The sequence below is a fragment of the Rhinolophus hipposideros genome (assembly GCF_964194185.1).
Source record: "Rhinolophus hipposideros genome assembly, chromosome: 3".
NCBI lineage: Eukaryota > Metazoa > Chordata > Mammalia > Chiroptera > Rhinolophidae > Rhinolophus > Rhinolophus hipposideros.
The window spans coordinates 108,173,410-108,193,927 of record NC_138049.1 but is presented as its reverse complement, the minus strand read 5'-3'; positions in this window follow the sequence as shown (position 1 = coordinate 108,193,927).

The following is a 20,518-nucleotide window of genomic DNA, read 5'->3' as shown; positions in this document are numbered from 1 at the left end:
TTTCTTCTTTGACCCAGTCCTTCTTTAAAAGTATGTTGTTTAATCTCCATGTATTTGTGTTTTTTCCTGCTTTCTTTTTGCAGTTGATATCCAATTTCAAAGCTTTGTGATCAGAGAATATGCTTGGTATGATTTCAATCTTCTTAAATTTGCTGAGGCTGATTTTGTGTCCCAATATATGGTCTATCCTTGAGAATGTTCCATGTACACTAGAAAAGAATGTATAGTCTGATGTTTTAGGATGAAGTGCTCTATATATGTCAATTATGTCCAATTCATCTAATGTGTCATTTAGGGCTGCGATTTCGTTATTTATCTTCTGTTTGGATGATCTATCCATAGCTGTCAATGATGTATTTAAGTCCCCTAGTATAATTGTGTTTTGGTCAATTTCTCCCTTTAGTTCTGTTAGTAGTTGCTTGGTATATTTCAGTGCTCCCTGATTGGGGGCATAAATATTGATGACTGTTATGTCTTCTTGTTGTATAGTCCCCTTTACCATTATGAAATGTCCATCTTTGTCTCTTGTTATCTTTTTCACCCTGAAGTCTGTTTCATCGGAAATCATTATGGCTACACCTGATTTTTTCTGGGTACCATTTGCTTGAAGTGTCAATTTCCACCCTTTCACTTTGAGTCTATGCTTGTCCTTGTAGCTGAGATGTGTCTCTTGTAGGCAGCATATGGTTGGGTTTAGTTTTTTGATCCAATCTGCTACTCTGTGTCTCTTTATTGGTGAGTTCAGTCCATTTACATTTAGGGTGATTATTGATATGTGAGGATTTCCTGTCATTCTGTCTTTAGTTTTCTGGTAAGGCTGTGTCTCCATTGTTTCTTTGCCTTTTTGTTGTTGTCTGTTATTTCTGTGTGGTAGTATTCTATGATGTTTCCCTCTGTTTCTTCTTTTATTACAGTATATATTTCAGATTTGGATGTTTTTTGAGTGGTTACCCTTGAGTTTATGTAAAAGAAAGTTTGATATTTAGGATATAAATTTTTTTAAAAAAATTTTTCATGTGGGTGTGGGTAAATAAGGGAGATTTCTAACGTTTAAAACAGGACATAAATGGAAGCACTGAGAACTTTCCAGAGTGTGCATGTTTTCTGTGTGTCTGTTACAGATAGAGACAGGAGAGGCTGTGAGGACCAAGTGTGGACGTGCCCATTCGGTGCTCTGTGCATTAAGGGCTTTGATGTGGTCACTCCTCAGCTGGGTCATTTTCTCTGCTCCTTTGTTCTTGTCCCTTTAGTAGAATCTGTCCCATCAGGAGCTGTCCCCCACAGAGACAGGGCATCACATGGCCTTGTCCTGTATCCAAGACCATGAGCACCAAGGGCTTCATGTGGCTGGTCAGCCGAGGCCCAGGCTTGGGTTCAGCCCTTCCCCCCGACTTTTGGGGATGTAGATTTTGCTTCTGTTTTTATTTTTGGATTATGCCTTCTATAGCATAAGAGTTGCATGACATTGAGTAATGCAAGATTTTTTCATGTTTAGATCTCTGGTCTCATTCTCCTCTGGGTGTCCTCATCTCCGACAACAGCAGGAGTAGTTTTGCCTGTTATGGTCTCCACAAAGCCCAGGGGGTCCTTGTACACAGAGTCTCTGTGGTATTGAGAGATGAATTTTATGACTCATCCCACTAATGCTCTCCTCCTAGGGCTTTTCCTGGATTCTTCTTTCCATCTTGTATACATCATTTTTAAAGAACCAGATTCTGGGATTAGCAGAGAGGAAGGATCAGATAGTGACTTATGTTAGATAAGTTCCCATTGGGTTTCTACCATCTCTGCAGCCTGCCCTGTCTCCCTTCTCTTTGCTATAGATTTCCTAGTGCTGGCTCCAATCCAAATCCAGGAATTTATAAAGTAGAATACAATTTACATTCAAGTTAGTTAGAAAAATATGACTCATAAGTCAAGGCTCATTGTTTCCTGAAGAGGGAAATATAACCTTGTGCTGTGGTGTGCAGGAAGGCTGGTGTGGGAGAAAGAAGTGGGGAGGAGGGAGAGCAGCACCTGTGAGAAAAGTGGAGGTGGCACTGATGCCAGTGTGAGGGGACTTTGTGCTGTAGCTGCCACACAACAGCATATGACCCAAGGTTACATTAATAAAGACACTGTCTCTAAAACAGGGAGGTGCCCTACACTGATCATGCTTTCATCTGATAATTGATGACAAATACGTGACACAATATTTTTAATCTAAGAAACCTCAGTGAACAAAAAATACAAAAATGCCGGCCTTGTGAAACATACTGCTAATCGTAAGGTGCAGACCCATCCTATAAGCACAGTAAGTAAGGGAAGTGTTTATGTTGGGGTTTGGTAAGTGCTTTGAGGAAGGTGACCCTGAGTATACATGTGTGGGGACGGGGAAGGTGGCTATTTTATACGGTAGTCAGGGCAGGCCTCGTTGACAGGATGACCTTTGAGGAAAGATCTGAAGGACATGAATTATCTGAGAGCCTGTCTGGAGAAACTGATTTCCACACAAGGAACATCCCGTGCAAATGCCCTGGAGCAGGAGCCTGTGTCAGGGAAGAGGGAGAAAGCTAGTGTGGCTGGAGCAGAGAGTAACTGGATGAGGGCGGATGTCTGGCCAGATCATGTAGGCCGCAAGGGATCTTGGAAGATTTTGACCTTCTCTGAGTACAGTGTGCAGTTACAAGACAATTTTGAACAGAAGATCAAACTGGTACGACTTCTCTTTACAAGGATCAGTCTGGCTGCTGTGCTAAGAACTGAGTCAAGAAGCAAAGGGAGAGTGATCATTTGAGAAAACTAGGAATCCAGTGCAGTGTTCCAGGACAGAGATGTTGCTTGTTTTGTCTGGGGTGTGAGAAAAGAAAATAGGAAATGACTGGATTCTGTATATATTTAAAGATGGACTTTACAGCAGTTCTAAATGGGTTATGAGAAAGAGAAATCAAGGAGGACACCCAAAATTTCAGACTGTGCAAGTAGAACTGTGGAGTATCTTTTGGGGGAAAGTTTCTAAAAGAAGCACATTTGAGGAAGTGGCATCAGGCATTCAATTTAGGAAAGTTGAAACTGAGATATTTATTAGGAATGCAAGTGAGTTTAGCAGTTGGGTGTATGACACTGGATTGTAGGTGAGATATTGGGGCTGGAGAAATAGATTAGGGAGACAGCACCATATAAATAATATTTGTATTCTGGGATGAGCAGAGAGGAGGTCCCCAAGGGAGTGATGTTGTAGAAGAGAAAGGAACAGGACTGAACCCTGGACCCCCAGTGCTGTGATATGATCAGACCACACACCCTGCAGACGGCACAGTTCTGGCCCCACGTCAATAAGGCACATAGACCAACGTGTCCCAAACTTCCCTTGGCACAGGAATCCCCTGGACATCTTATTAAGACTCAGAAAGTCTGGAGCAGAGCTGAGACTCTGGATTTATAATGAAGTTGGTGATTCTGCTGGTCTTCAGATCACACTTTTAATAGCAAGAGCACCACCAGGATTCCCACATGGCTGTGTGTCAGCCTCGCCAGCAGGGGTTTTTACAGAAGTGATTCCTGGGCTCCAGGACCAGCTTTTAAAGCCAGTGTATCTGGGAGAAGCCTGGGTGTTTTGTAATAAACCACAAGCTATCGTGGGGCTCAGCCAGATGGGGAATCACTTAGGTCAGTGACAGAGAGCACCCAGGATGGAGACAGGTCTTAACCCCACATTTAAGTGTTGTTTTTCTTCCTGGGAAGAAAAAAGTAAGACATATGCTGGGAGATACATGTTGTTTTGCCCACCATGGGGTATAGCCCTATGGAAGATTTATGAAGTGGTGATCAGCCCAGCATCAAGAAAATGTCTAAATTGCTTAGAGAGCCATGATCAGGCATCCACAGTATCCCTGAGGTGGTCTCCCAAATAGGACACATGTCCATCGGATACCCAACAAAATCTTTACAACATTAATGATTACGTTCCCCAAATCACCAGAATAAACAATAACGAATGCCAACTATAATTTTATATATATAATGTGATGGCTCGGTGCGAGGTTGGAGGGATAGTGGATGGGGGAAGGGAGGTTCACAGTGTGAGGGATATAAATGATGAACGTCTAAGTATTACCTTGTCTTGTACACCTTTAACTAATAAATTATTAAATAAATAAATAAATAAATAAATTGCTTAGAGAGTAGATGTTAAATGTTCTCACCACAAAAAAGAAATGGTAATTATATGACATGATACAGGTGTTAGCTAATGTTATGATGGTAATCATTTTGCAATATGTAGGTGTATCAAATCAGCAGGTTGTATACTTTTAACTTACACAATGTTACATGCCAATCATATCTCAATGAAACTGGTGGAAAAAAACTCTGAATTTTGTTGCCTGAAACTGTTCTCTATATGAATATCTCGTTCACTTCTTGGTTCAAACAAACAGATTCCAAATTGTTCTAATTGAAACTAAACGAATATCTATCTATCTACCTATCTATCTTCTGAGAGAGAGAAAGAGAACCGAGACCTCATTTTATTTCCGAGAAGGCCACAGAACAAGCTTGAGGGCACACAGCTAAGAACAGAACCCACAGTACTACCCTAGGTCGGGTCCCACATAGGAATCACTGCCCCTGCTGCTGGGTACACATGTCCCCGCTCACACCACTGAACCCCTGATGCTGGATATTGAATCATCCGGTTAGGGTTGTGCTCTCTGCTGATCATGGCACTGGATGATACCACGGCCACATACCAAATGCACTCTGCACTACACAGCCTATCTGTCACCACACCTTGAGTCAGAGACCAGCATGTCATCATCTGACTGGTGGAGCCTCATGCCAAGTCCAACTGCAAGAATGTTCAGGAGAGTATGGAGGAAGGTAGCCACTGTTATGGAGGAAGGTAGCCTCTGGCTACTAAAATGACTTTGAATGTGGAATTCCTTCATGTGGGAAGAGAGTACAGGTTTTGGAGGTGGATACTGGACAGTGAAGGATGGAAAAAGAATGACAAATTTCAATTTTTGTAGCAGTGATCTGAGACCAGAACTTCATTTGTACATGTAGGCACTCAGGTTTGGTTGGATGAATGGATGAGTGATACGTGATATCTTTCAATGTATTTCCTAGATAGTGTGCTATGAGGTCCACCTTTTGTCTACACCAGTTTATACTCACAAATAAATGGAGTGGCATTATTGAATGATGAAATAATTACTTAAAATGTCTTCTCCCGGGAGAGGGGGAAATATGGCGGCGTGAGGTGAGCCTCTGTAAAGCTCCCCTGGAATTTACAACGAATCGGACAACAATAAATCCACAAAGGACTCCCTGCACAGCAGACAGGCAAGACGAAAAGACCCACTACTGAATTCACCGCCAGGTGGGTGAATCGCACGAGCGGGGGAGGAGGGAGAGGAGAAGTGCGGAGACGGAGCCATATGGGCGCAGGACGCAGACCTAGCTCAGTGCTCCGTGCTCACAGCATCCCTGAACTACCGCAGCTGCGGGAGAGGGAAGGACTCGGACTGCTAGGGCTCCGCTTACGGCCCACAGGGCTGAGGGGACAGCATATAACACGGCTGAACCCAACGCTCGCTCACGGCAGACTTCCAAGCAAAGACTGAGGGAAGAGGGCTGAAATCGGTGGTTTAAGCCCTCACTGCCGAGCGGAGAACGGAAGCCTTAGGCACAGAGACTAACCGCCCCCTCCCTACCCTCCCAGAGCTCGCCCCGCCCCCACCAGCCCGGTGCTAGAAGCGATAAAGTAGCAGTGTCAGATCAAAGGACAGAATATTTGCTGCTCTGAGAACTGTGGACCGCAGACAGAGATTCGCAGCTCAACTAGTTCTGGCAAAGGGGAGGGAGCTGTGGAAGCAGGACTGGCTGTGGTGGTGGTCGCCGCCATTGCTCTGGGCCACCTCTCACAACTCACCCTGCCCCTAGTCCCACCTATCTGGGCGGATCCCTGCAGGAGTAAACAGAACTGCTGAAACATATGGGCTCTGAATCTAGTGCAGAAAGACCTTTGGAACTTCAAAAGCTCTTCGCATACCTATCAACCTGTTGCAGAAGCCACCCCTGTAGATGTCTAGGAAGAGAAATAGTAAATCAGTTATTGCCATGAATAGCCAAGGCAACAAGACAGCTCAGAAAGAAAGTAAAAAGTCTCCAGAAAAGGAAATTAGAGATATGGAAATATGTGATTTAAATGACAGAGAATTCAAGATTGCAATTCTGGAAAAACTGAATGAGATGCAAGAAAACACAGAAAAGCAGTTTAATGAACTCAGAAACACAATCAAAGAACACCATGAGCATTTTACAAAAGAGATTGAAATTTTGCAAAAGAACCAAATAGAATTTCTGGAGATTAAGAACTCAATAGAAGAAATTAACAATAAAATATCCAGCTTAGGTAGTAGAGATGACCAGGGAGAGGAAAGAATCAGTGACATCGAAGATAGGAACCTGGAATTTACACAGAGGGAAGAAGAAAGAGACTTGAGACTTAAAAGAAATGAAAGAACTCTACAAGAACTTTCTGACTCCATCAGAAAGAGCAATATAAGAAAAATGGGCATACCAGAAGGAGAAGAAAGAGGGAATGGAACAGAGAATATATTCAAACAAATCGTCGATGAGAACTTCCCAAACTTGTGGACAGAACTAGATCCTCGAATCCAAGAAGCAAATAGAACACCTAATTACCTCAATCCCAACAGGCCTTCACCAAGGCACATTGTATTGAAGCTGTCTAAAATCAATGACAAAGAAAGAATCCTCAAGGCAGCCAGGGAAAAGAAGACAGTAACTTACAAAGGAAAGCCCATTACATTATCATCAGATTTTTCAGCAGAAACTCTACAAGCTAGGAGGGAATGGAACCAAATATTCAAACTATTGAAAGAGAGAAATTATGAGCCAAGAATAATATATCCAGCAAAGATCTCCTTTAGATATGAAGGAGGAATAAAGACCTTTCCAGACATCCAGAAGCTGAGGGAATTTTCTAAAACATAACCTACGCTACAAGAAATACTAAAGGAGGCTATTAGACCACCATCAACAGGGACAACTTGTGGCAACCAAAAGATAAAAAGGGGGAGAGTAAAGGCCTGAACTGAAATATGGGAATAGAGAAAGTAAGCATACTGAAGAAACTGGAATACTCTAAATACCAAACTTTCTTTTACATAAACTTAAGGGTAACCACTCAAAAAACATCCAGAACTGAAATATATACTGTAATAAAAGAAGAAACAGAGGGAAACATCATAGAATACCACCACACAGAAATAATAGACAACAACAAAAAGGCAAAGAAACAATGGAGACACAGCCTTACCAGAAAACTAAAGACAGAATGACAGGAAATCCTCACATATCAATAATCACCCAAAATGTAAATTGACTGAACTCACCAATAAAGAGACACAGAGTAGCAGATTGGATCAAAAAACTAAACCCAACCATATGCTGTCTACAAGAGACACATCTCAGCTACAAGGACAAGCTTAGACTCAAAGTGAAAGAGTGAAACTTGACACTCCAAGCAAATGGTACCCAGAGAAAATCAGGTGTAGCCAAAATGATTTCCGATGAAACAGACTTCAGGGTGAAAAAGATAACAAGAGACAAAGATGGACATTTTATAATGGTAAAGGGGACTATACAACAAGAAGACATAACAGTCATGAATATTTATGCCCCCAATCAGGGAGCACCAAAATATACCAAGCAACTACTAACAGAACTAAAGGGGGAAATTAACCAAAACACAATTATACTAGGGGACTTAAATACATCATTGACAGCTATGGATAGATCATCCAAACAGAAGATAAATAACGAAATCGCAGCCCTAAATGACACATTAGATGAATTGGACATAATTGACATATATAGAGCACTTCATCCTAAAACATCAGACTATACATTCTTTTCTAGTGTACATGGAACATTCTCAAGGATAGACCATATATTGGGACACAAAATCACCTCAGCAAATTTAAGAAGATTGAAATCATACCAAGCATATTCTCTGATCACAAAGCTTTGAAACTGGATATCAACTGCAAAAAGAAAGCAGGAAAAAACACAAATACATGGAGATTAAACAACATACTTTTAAAGAACGACTGGGTCACAGAAGAAATTAGAGGAGAGATCAAAAGATACATAGAAACAAATGACAATGAAAATACATCCTACAAAATTTTTGGGATGAAGCAAAAGCAGTTTTAAAAGGGAAATTTATATCATTACAGGCCTATCTCAAGAAACAAGAAAAATCCAAAATAAATAACCTCATGTTAAACCTTAAAGAACTGAAAAAAGAAGAACAAGTGAAACCCAAGGTCAGCAGAAGAAAGGAAATAACAAAAATCAGAGCAGAACTAAATGAAATAGAGAACAAAAATACAATAGAAAAAAGTAATGTGACAAAGAGCCGGCTCTTTGAAAAGACTAACAAAATTGAAAGACCCTTGGCTAGACTCACTAGGATTAAAAGAGAGAAGACTCTAATTAACAAAATCAGAAATGAAAAAGGGGAAGTTATCACGGACACCACAGAAATACAAAGGATTATCCAAGCATACTATAAAGGAGTATATGGCACCAAATTCAATAACTTAGAAGAAATGGACAAGTTCTTAGAAACATATAGCCTTCCAAGGTTGAATCATGAAGAACTGGAAAATCTAAACAGGCCGATCACCAGTAACGAAATTGAATCAGTCATCAAAAACCTTCCCAAAATCAAAAGTCCTGGACCAGATGGCTTCACCAGTGAATTCTACCAAACCTTCAAAGAGGATCTAATACCAATCCTGCTCAAACTCTTCCAAAAAATTGAAGAAGAGTCAGTACTCCCTAACTCATTTTATTAGGCCAACATTACCCTGATACCGAAACCTGATAAGGACAACACAAAAAAAGAAAACTAAAGACCTATATCTCTGATGAATACAGATGCTAAAATCCTAAACAAAATTCTAGCAAATCGAATACAACAATGCATTAAAAAGATTATTCATCACAACCAAGTGGGGTTCATATCCGGGGCACAAGGATGGTTCAACATTCACAAATCCATCAATGTGCTACATACATAAACAAAATAAAGGACAAAAATCATATGATTCTATCAATTGATGCAGAAAAAGCATTTGACAAGATACAACATCCATTTATGATTAAAACACTTACTAAAATTGGTATAGAAGGAAAATACCTCAACATAATAAAGGCCATATACGACAAGCCCTCAGCTAATCTCATAATTAATGGTGAAAAGCTGAAGCCCTTTGCTCTACGTTCAGGAACACGACAAGTTTGTCCCCTATCACCTCTGCTTTTCAACATCGTGTTGGAAGTCCTTGCCAGAGCCATCAGGCAAGAGAAAGAAATCAAAGGCATCCAAATTGGGAATGAAGAAGTTAAATTGTCACTCTTTGCAGATGACATGATGCTATATATAGAAAACCCTAAAGACTCCACCAAAAATATATTAGAAACAATCAATGAATACAGTAAAGTTGCTGGCTACAAAATCAACGTACAAAAGTCCATTGCTTTCCTATATACCAACAATGAAATCGGAAAAAGAAGTAGAAAAAACAACTCCTTTTGCAATTGCAGCAAAAAGATAAAATGCATAGGAATAAACTTAACCAAGGATGTAAAGGATTTATATGCTGAAAACTATAAGACATTTTTAAAAGAAATTGAAGAAGACACAAAGAAATGGAAAGACATTCCGTGCTCATGGATTGGAAGAATCAACATAGTTAAAATGGCCATATTACCCAAAGCCATATACACATTTAATGAAATCCCCATCAAAATCCCAATGGCATTTTTTAAAGAAATAGAACAAAAAATCATCAGATTTGTTTGGAACCACAAAAGACCCCGAATAGACAAAGGAATATTAAAACAAAAGAACAATATTAGAGGTATCACACTCCCTGATTTTTGCTTGTACTACAGGGCTACAATAATCAAAACAGCTTGGTATTGGCGGAAAAACAGACACATAGACTAATGGAATAGAATTGAGAACCCAGAAATAAAACCACATAAATATGGACAGATAATTTTTGACAAAGAAGCTAAAAACATTCAATGGAGGAAAGACAGCCTCTTCAATAAATGGTGCTGGCAGAATTGGATAGCTATGTGCAAAATAATAAAACTGGACTGCTATCTGTCATATGTACCAAAATTAATTCAAAATGGATCAAAGACTGAAGCATAAGACCTGACACAATAAACTGCATTGAAGAAAACATAGATACTAAACTTAAGGACCTTGGGTTCAAAGAGCATTTTATGAATTTGACTCTAAAGGCAATGGAAGCAAAAACTAAAATAAACGAATGGGATTATATGAAACTGAAAAGCTTCTGCACAGCAAAAGAAACTATTGACAAAATAATGAGGCAACCAACTGAGTGGGAGAAGATTTTCGCAAATAGTGCCTCTGATAAGGGGCTAATATCCAAAATATACAAGGAACTCATGAAACTCAACAACAAAAAAACAAACAACCCAATTGAGAAATGGACAGAGGACCTGAAGAGACATTTCTCCAAAGAGGATATACAAATGGCAAATAGACATATGAAAAAATGCTCAACATCGCTAATCATCAGAGAAATGCAAGTGAAAACCACAATGAGATATCACCTCACCCCAGTCAGAATGGCTATCATCAACAAGACAAATAGTAACAAGTGTTGGAGAGGCTGTGGAGAAAAAGGAACTCTCATACACTGTTGGTGGGAATGCAGACTGGTGCAGCCGCTATGGAAGGCAGTGTGGAGGTTCCTCAAGAAGGTACGAATAGAAATACCATACGGCATTGTACATCAGAAGCTAAACATTAATGAATGCCAACTATAATTTTATATATATAATGTGATGGTTCAGTGTGAGGTCGGAGGGATAGTGGATGGGGGGAGGGGGGTTCACAGTATGAGGGATATAAATGATGAACGTCTAAGTATTACCTTGTTTTGTACACCTGAAACTAATAAATAATTAATAAAAAAAAAAAAAAAAAAAAAAAAAAAAAAAAAAGAATTACCATACGACCCAGCAATCGCTCTCCTGGGTATCTACCAAAAAAATCTGAAAGCATTTCTCTATACAGATACATGTACTCCAATGTTCATTGCAGCTTTGTTTACGGTGGCCAAGACATGGAAACAACCAAAATGTCCTTCGATAGATGAATGGATAAAGAAGTTGTGGTATATATACACAATGGAATACTATTCGGCGTTAAGGAAAGATGATATAGGAGCATTTGTGACAACATGGTTGGATCTTGAGAGTATAATGCTAAGTGAAATAAATCAGACAGAAAAAGCAGAGAACCCTATGATTTCACTGATATGTGGTATATAAATCAAAAACAACAAAAGAACAAGACAAACAAATAAGAAAGAAAAACTCATAGACACAGACAATAATTTAGTGGTTACCAGAGGGTAAGGGGGTGGGGAGTGGGTGATGAGGGTAAGGGGGATCAAATATATGGTGATGGAAGGAGAACTGACTCTGGATGGTGAACACACAATGAGATTTATAGATGATGTAATACAGTACACCTGAAATCTATGTAAATTTACTAGCAATTGTCACCCCAATAAATTTAATTAATAAAAAAAATGTCTTCTCTCTGCCTTTGTGTTTCTCTAAGATTAAAAACCCAGAGAATTAGTATATACACGCTTATATTTTATATTAGCTTTTCTACGTCTTTGTACATGCACATGTTTCTGGAGAGAATATTCTTAACATTTATCAGTTTTTATGTGAACCTATCACAAAAAGTCTATAAAATCATCCTAGCTTATAAATTATTCTACTCAATATTTGGTGCATGAACTACTACTAATAAAACTGTTTTTAGCAAATCCAATGATATATTATAAATGCCCATATTTTTCTTTGCTATTATCAGTCTGGAAAAAGATAAAGAGAGGCTTACTTGCTTACACGCACTTTCAAATTCTGTATTATCTTATTGTGGGATGATGATAAATAGTTCAAAGAACAGCACTGGCTAACAGACCTTTCAAGTAGTATTGGTTTGCGTGGAATTGTATTTGAGCATCTATCCTGGTAGCAGATAAATATCAGGAATCAAAAATAGTTATGGGGATACCATTTCCACTAACATGGTAGGCTAAGGTTTAAAACTGCTTCTTGTACTAAAAACTACTAAAAATAATACATGAAATATAAAATGTATTCAAACCTATAGTAGAACAATTGAGATAATGATTTAGACAAAAACATAAATGTGCAAATGAGATCGGGTATGTTTAGGATGGTATAGTTCTAGACGAGTTTATATTATCACAGGCCTATCTCAAGAAACAAGAAAAAACCCAAATAAAAAACCTAAAATTACATCTTAAAAAGCTGGAAAAATAGGAAAATGTATGCAGTTTTGAGATGTCATCAAAATGGCAGCGTGAGGTCAGCCTCTGTAAACCTCCCCTGAAATTTATAACAAATTGAACAACTATAACTCCACAAAGGACTCCCTGCACAGGGACAGGCAAGATGAAGAGACCCACTATTGGATTCACCTAAACGTGGGTGAATTGCTCAAGACAGGGAGGGGGCTAAGATGGAGCCGCGCGGGCGCAGGACACAGACCTAGATCACTGATCCGAGCTCACTGCATGCCGGAACTACTGCAGCTGTGGGAGAGTGAAGAACTCGGACTGCTAGGGCTCTGTTTATGGCCCACAGGGCTGAGGGGACAGCATATAACATGGCTGAACTCAACAGTCACGGCAGAGACCTCAGAGCACAGAATGAGGGAAGAAGGCTGAAGTGCATAAACAGTGGTTTATGCACTCACTGCCAAGCATAGAACGGAAGCCTTAGGAACCAAGACTAGCCACCCCTTCCCTACCCTCTCAGAGCTCACCCCACTCCCACTTGCCCAGTGCTAGAATCAGAACAGTGGCAGTGTCAGATCAAAAGAAAAGAACATTTAAAGTTCTGAGAACTGTGGTCCACAGACACAGATTTGCAGCCCAACTAATTCTGGCAAAGGGGAGGGAGCTATGGAAGCAGGACCGGCTATGGTGGTGGGCACTGCCATTGCTCTGGGGCAATTCTCACAACTCACCCGGCCCCTGTCCCCACCTGTATGGGCAGATCTCTGCAGGAGTAAACAGAACTGCTGAAACACACGGACTGTGAATCTGATGCAGGAAGAGCTTTGGAACTTCAAAAGCTCTCCGCATCCCCACTGGGAAACAATGCCCTATGACGCAGTTGAACTGTTAACAGAGGAGAAGCCCTCCTTCCAGGGAATCCCTCCATTGTATGAGAAGCCGGAATAGTGCAGAGAAAACATAACATTACAGTGTGAGAGAGACAAAAAGGCGGCAGTTGGAGAGAAAATATAACATTCTACCAACACGTACTGGAAAACAAAAGAAAGACCTCTTCCTATCAACCTGTTGCAGAAGCCACTCCTGTAGGTGTCTAGGAAGAGAAATAATAAATCAGTAATTGCCACAAATAACCAAGGTAACAAGACAGCTCAGAAGGAAAGTGAAAAGTCTCCAGAAAAGGAATTTAAAGATATGGAAATATACGACTTAAATGACAGAGAATTCAAGATTGCAGTTCTGAAAAAAACTCAACGAGATGCAAGAAAACACAGAAAGGCAGTTTAATGAACTCAGAAACACAATCAAAGAACAACATGAACATTTTAACAAAGAGATTGAAATTTAAAAAAAGAACCAAATGGAATTTCTGGAGAATAACTCAGTAGAAGAAATGAAGAATGAAATAGCCAGTTCAGATAGTAGAGTTGACCAGATGGAGGAAAGAATCAGTGACATCGAAGATAGAAACATGGAAATGACACAGATGGAAGAAGAAAGAGACTTGAGACTTAAAAGAAATCAAAGAACTCTACAAGAACTTTCTGACTCCATCAAAAAGAGCAATATAAGAATAATGGGCATACCACAAGGAGAAGAAAGAGAGAAGGGAACAGAGAGTGTATTCAAACAAAGAGTCGATGAGAACTTCCCAAACTTGTGGAAAGAACTGGATCCTTGAATCCAAGAAGCAAATAGAACACCTAATTACCTCAACTCCAACAGGCCTTCTCCAAGGCACATTGTATTGAAGCTGTCAAAAATCAATGACAAAGAAAGAATCAAGGCAGCCAGAGAGTGTCTTTACTTGATGTCTTTTCCAATGGACAAAAACCTCCTGGTTGTTAGTCATGGTCTATGAAGTCTTTGTCTCCCAGGAGCACACTATGAAATGAATCAGTTACTAATTCATCAATTTCTTGCAGCTGTTTGATAAGTCCTTGATAATGATGCAGAATTGCTTCTTTTAGTAAGGTTGGTTTTATGTTCCTTCACATAGGGTGAACAATGAGTAATGAGAAGAAAGCCTGTGTTTACCAAAAGGAGTAGATCTCAGGTTAAGGAGTTCTATAAGGAGGGCTTTAAGCCAAGGTAGATTAAAAGCTGAAAATTTACCTACTTGAGTTTTAATTGTACCATTTGTACATTCTACTGATCCAGAGGACTGCAGTGATAAGCACATTGAAAAAATGTAGAATACGCCAAATATTACAAATTGACACCATACTTTAGACAGTTAAATGTGTCCCTTGGTCACTGTGTAACTCAGAGGGAATCCCCAGCTGGAATTTCCCCCCCAATAATAATTTATATACTATTAAGGCTGTTGCTCACCTGCAAGGGAATACCTCACCCCAATGAGAGAATGTACAAATCATAAATGACACATATTTCTATCCTTGAGGTGGAAAAGTTCCCTAGCATCATGGATTGATTTTCCAGAGTTATATATATATATTTTTTTCAGTTATATTTTTTCATTTTATTTATTTATTCATTTTTTTAAATTAAATTTATTGGGGTGCCAATTGTTAGTAAATTTACATATTTTTCAGGTGTACAATTCTGTATTACATCGTCTATAAATCCCATTGTGTGTTCACCACCCAGAGTCAGTTCTCCTTCCATCACCATATATTTGATCCCCTTTACCCTCATCACCCACCCCCCACCCCCTTACCCTCTGGTAACCACTAAATTATTGTCTGTGTCTATGAGTTTTTCTTTCTTATTTGTTTGTCTTGTTCTTTTGTTGTTTTTGATTTATATACCACATATCAGTGAAATCATAGGGTTCTCTGCTTTTTCTGTCTGATTTATTTCACTTAGCATTATACTCTCAAGATCCATCCATGTTGTCACAAATGCTCCTATTTCATCTTTTCTTATCGCCGAATAGTATTCCATTGTGTATATATACCACAACTTCTTTATCCATTCATCTATCGAAGGACATTTTGGTTGTTTCCATGTCTTGGCCACCGTAAACAAAGCTGCAATGAACATTGGAGTACACATGTCTCTATAGAGAAATGCTTTTATATTTTTGGGGTAGATACCCAGGAGAGCGATTGCTGGGTCATATGGTAATTCTATTCGTAATTTCTTGAGGAACCTCCACACTGCCTTCCATAGCGGCTGCACCAGTCTGCATTCCCACCAACAGTGTATGAGAGTTCCTTTTTCTCCACAGCCTCTCCAACACTTGTTACTATTTGTCTTGTTGATGAAAGCCATTCTGACTGTGACTGGGTGAAGTGATATCTCATGGTGGTTTTCATTTGCATTTCTCTGATGATTAGCGATGTTGAGCATTTTTTCATATGTCTATTTGCCATTTGTATGTCCTCTTTAGAGAAATGTCTCTTCAGGTCCTCTGTCCATTTTTCAATTGGGTTGTTTGTTTTTTTGTTGTTGAGTTTCATGAGTTCCTTGTATATTTTGGATATTAGCCCCTTATCAGAGGAACTGTTTGCAAAAATCTTCTCCCATTCAGTTGGTTGCCTCATTATTTTGTCAATAGTTTCTTTTGATGTGCAGAAGCTTTTCAGTTTCATATAATCCCATTCGTTTATTTTAGTTTTTACTTCCGTTGCCTTTGGAGTCAAATTCATAAAATGCTCTTTGAACCCAAGGTCCATAAGTTTAGTACCTATGTTTTCTTCAATGCAGTTATTTTGTCAGGTCTTATGCTTAAGTCTTCGATCCATTTTGAATTAATTTTGGTACATGGTGACAGATAGCAGTCCAGTTTTGCTATTTTGCACGTAGCTATCCAATTCTGCCAGCACCATTTATTGAAGAGGCTGTCTTTCCTCCACAGAGTTATATTTTAGACAGATAGAACACCTGCTATACACTTTATGAGGTACAGTGGAAGAAAGTTTCCATTAATATTCTCCACTCCATGAAATCATCTTTCCCAGACCCCAATGTGTTAGCTCATGTACACGTTGAATTATAGGTAATTGAGCATCAAGAGGTAAGATTGGTTTCTGATTGGGTCCAAGCTATATCTATTTGTGTCAGATTCCTCCTTTTAGAGACATCATCAAAATGGTGGCGTGAGGTGAGCCTCTGTAAATCTCCCCTGGAATTTACAACAAATCGAACAACTATAACTCCACAAAGGACTCCCTGCACAGGGAGAGGCAAGACAAAGAGGCCCACTACTGAATTCACCTAAAGGTGGGTGAATCACGGGAGTGGGGGACCAGGGAAGGGAGAAGTGTGGAGACGGAGCCGCGCGGGCACAGGACTCAGACCTAGATCAGTGCTCCGAACTCGCTGCATCCTGGAACTACCGCAGCTGTGGGAGAGGGAGGAACTCAGACTGCTAGGGCTCCATTTATGGCCCACAGTGTTGAGGGGATAGCATATAACATCTCTGAAACCAACGCTCACAGCAGAGACCTCGGAGGAAAGACTGAGGGAAGAAGGCTGAAAACGGTGGTTTAAGCCCTCACTTCCAAGCAGAAAATGGAAGCCTTAGGCACTGAGACTAGCCGCCCCCTCCATACACTCCTAGAACTCAACCTGCCCCCACTTGCCTAGTGCTAGAAGCGGAATAGTAGCACTGTCAGATCAAAAGAACCCCCGAACACTTTTATGAGTCCACTATCACCCTGATCCCAAAATCAGACAAAGACATCACACAAAAAAGAAAACTACAGACCAATATCTCTGATGAATACTGATGCAAAAATCCTAAACAAAATTCTACCAAATCGAAGACAACAATGCATTAAAAGGATTATTCATCACAACCAAGTGGGGTTCATCCCCGGGGCACAAGGGTGGTTCAACATCCGCAAATCCATCAATGTGATACATCACATAACCAAAATAAAGGACAAAAATCATATGATTATATCAATTGATTGCAGAGAAAGCATTTCACAAGATACAACATCCATTTATGATTAAAACACTTAATAAAATAGGTATAGAAGGAAAATACCTTAACATAATAAAGGCCATATAGGACAAGCCTTCAGCTAATCTCATAATTAATGGTGAAAATCTGAAGCCCTTTGCTCTACGTTCAGGAACACGACAGGGCTGCCCCCTATCACCTCTGCTTTTCAACATAGTGTTGGAAGTCTTTGCCAGAGCAATCAGGCAAGAGAAAGAATAAAAGGCATCCAAATTGGGAATGAAGAAGTTAAATTATCACTCTTTGCAGATGACATAATGCTATGTATAGAAAACCCTAAAGACTCCACCAAAAAGCTTTTACAGTAAATACAGTAAAGTTGCCGGCTACAAAATCAACATACAAAAGTCCATTGCATTCCTATATACTAACAATGAAATCTCAGAAAAAGAAATACAAAATGCAATTCCTTTTGCAATTGCAGCAAAAAGAATAAAACACCTAGGAAAAAACTTAACCAAGGATGTGAAAGACCTATATGCTGAAAACTATAAGACATTTTTAAAAGAAATTGAAGAAGACACAAATAAAAGAAAAGACATTCTGGACTCATGGATTGGAAGAATCAACATAGTTAAAATGGCCATATTATCAAAAGCAATATACACATTTAATGCAATCCCCATCAAAATCCCAATGACATTTTTTAAAGAAATAAAACAAAAAATCATCAGATTTGTTTGGAACCACAAATGACCCCGAATAGCCAAAGCAATTAAGAAAAAAGATCACTTATATGCGGAATCTAAAGAAAAGAATAAGTGAATCAACTAATCAGAAACAGTTTTGGGGACAAAAAAGAAAAAACCGAGAGTCCTTAGATGGGCGGGGGTGGGGGGGATAAGGGGAAAGGCGAAGGGATTAGGAAGCAGCTGGTAACCACAAGATGGTTTCAGGGTTTTTGAAAATTAATTTGGGGAACGTGTTCAATAATGTTGTAAAGATTTTGTTGGGTATCTGATGGACATGTGTCCTATTTGGGAGACCACCTCAGGGATACTGTGGATGCCTGATCATGGCATTGTACACCAGAAGCTAAACAATAATGAATGCCAACTATAATTTTACATATATAATGTGATGGTTCGGTGCGAGGTCGGAAGGATAGTGGATGGGGGAGGGGAGTTCACAGTGTGAGGGATAAAAAAAAAAAATCTTCAGTCTCCCCCTTAGGAAAATTCCCCTGAGTTTAAACTGAATTCATTACATCTGTTCAAATTACTGCTAAAATGTAGAGCATACATAATTTGAAAGATTTACGTTCCTCTTCTAAATTGTACCATATATAGATATCAAGTGATACCTTTTAATTATGTATGCCTTTTAGATATAATAGAAAGCATTAAAATAATAAAGACTAATTTAGAAATTAGTCTATCACACTCCCTGAATTTAACTTGTACTACAAGGCAACAATAATGAAAACAGCATGGTATTGGCAGAAAAACAGACACATAGACCAATGGAATAGAATTGAGAACCCAGAAATAAAACCACATAAATATGGACGGATAATTTTTGGCAAAGAAGCAAAAAACATACAATGGAGAAAAGACAGCCTCTTCAATAAATAGTGTTGGCAGAATTGGATAGCCACGTGCAAAAGAATGAAACTGGACTTCTATCTGTCACCATGTACCAAAGTTAATTCAAAATGGATCAAAGACTTAAGCATAAGACCTGAAATAATAAACTGCATAGAAGAAAACATAGGTACTAAACTTATGGACCTTGGGTTCAAAGAGCATTTTATGAATTTGACTCCAAAGGCAATGGAAGTAAAAGCTAAAATAAATGAATGGGACTATATGAAACTTAAAAGCTTCTGTACAGCAAAAGAAACCATCAACAAAATAAAGAGGCAACCGAATGAATGGGAGAAGATTTTTTGGAAACAGTGCCTCCGATAAGGGGCTAATATCCAAAATATACAAGGAACTCATGAAACTCAATAACAAAAAATCAAACAACCCAATTGAAAAATGGGCGGATGAACTAAAGAGACATTTCTCCAAAGAGGACATACAAATGGCAAATAGACATATGAAAAAATGCTCAATATCACTAATCATCAGAGAAATGCAAATAAAAACCACAATGAGCTATCACCTCACCCCAGTCAGAATGGCTATCATCAACAAGACAAATAGTAACAAGTATTGGAGAGGCTGTGGAGAAAAAGGAACTCTCATACACTGTTGGTGGGAATGCAGACTGGTGCAGCCGCTATGGAAGGCAGTGTGGAGATTCCTTAAAAAATTACGAATAGAATTACCATATGACCCAGCATTCCCTCTACTGGGTATCTACCCCATAATTCTGAAAACATTTATACATAAAGACACGTGTGCTCCAATGTTCATTGCAGCTTTATTTACGGTGGCCAAGGCATGGAAACAACCAAAATGTCCTTCGATAGATGAATGGATAAAGAAGTTGTGGTATATATACACAATGGAATACTATTCGTTGGTAAGAAAAGATGAAATAGGACCATTTGTGACAACGTGGATGGATCTTGAGATTATAATGCTAAGTGAAATAAGTCAGACAGAAAAAGCAGAGAACCCTATGATTTCACTGATATGTGGTAAATAAGCCAAAAACAACCAAAGAACAAGACAAACAAATGAGAAACAAAAACTCATAGACACAGACAATAGTTTAGTGGTTACCAGAGGGTAAGGGGTGTGGGGGGAGGGAGATGAGAGTAAGGGGGATCAAATATATTGTGATGGAAGGAGAACTGACTCTGGGTGGTGAACACACAATGGGATTTATAGATGACGTAATACAGAATTGTACACCTGAAACCTATGTAATCTTACTAACAATTGTCACCCCAATAAACTTTAAAAATAAAAAAATATAAAAAAATAATAAAATAAAATAATTCCCCCTTTTTTGGTGCCATATTTTATTTTCTTCTTCTGCAACTGTCCATTGAAACTGTAAAAGAGCATCTTTTATTGATTTAATAGGGAGAAGAAACATTCTCAAATCTGGATAATTTAGCTGTTTTTTTGTTGCTGATCTAGTTGCACTGTCAGCTAAATTATTTTCTTTTGCTTCCATGGTAGCAGCTATAGAATGTCCTGGAATTTTGATAATTGTCAATGTTGTTGTTGTTGTGTGATATCTAATTCTGCAGCCTGTTTTCCACTCTTTTTGG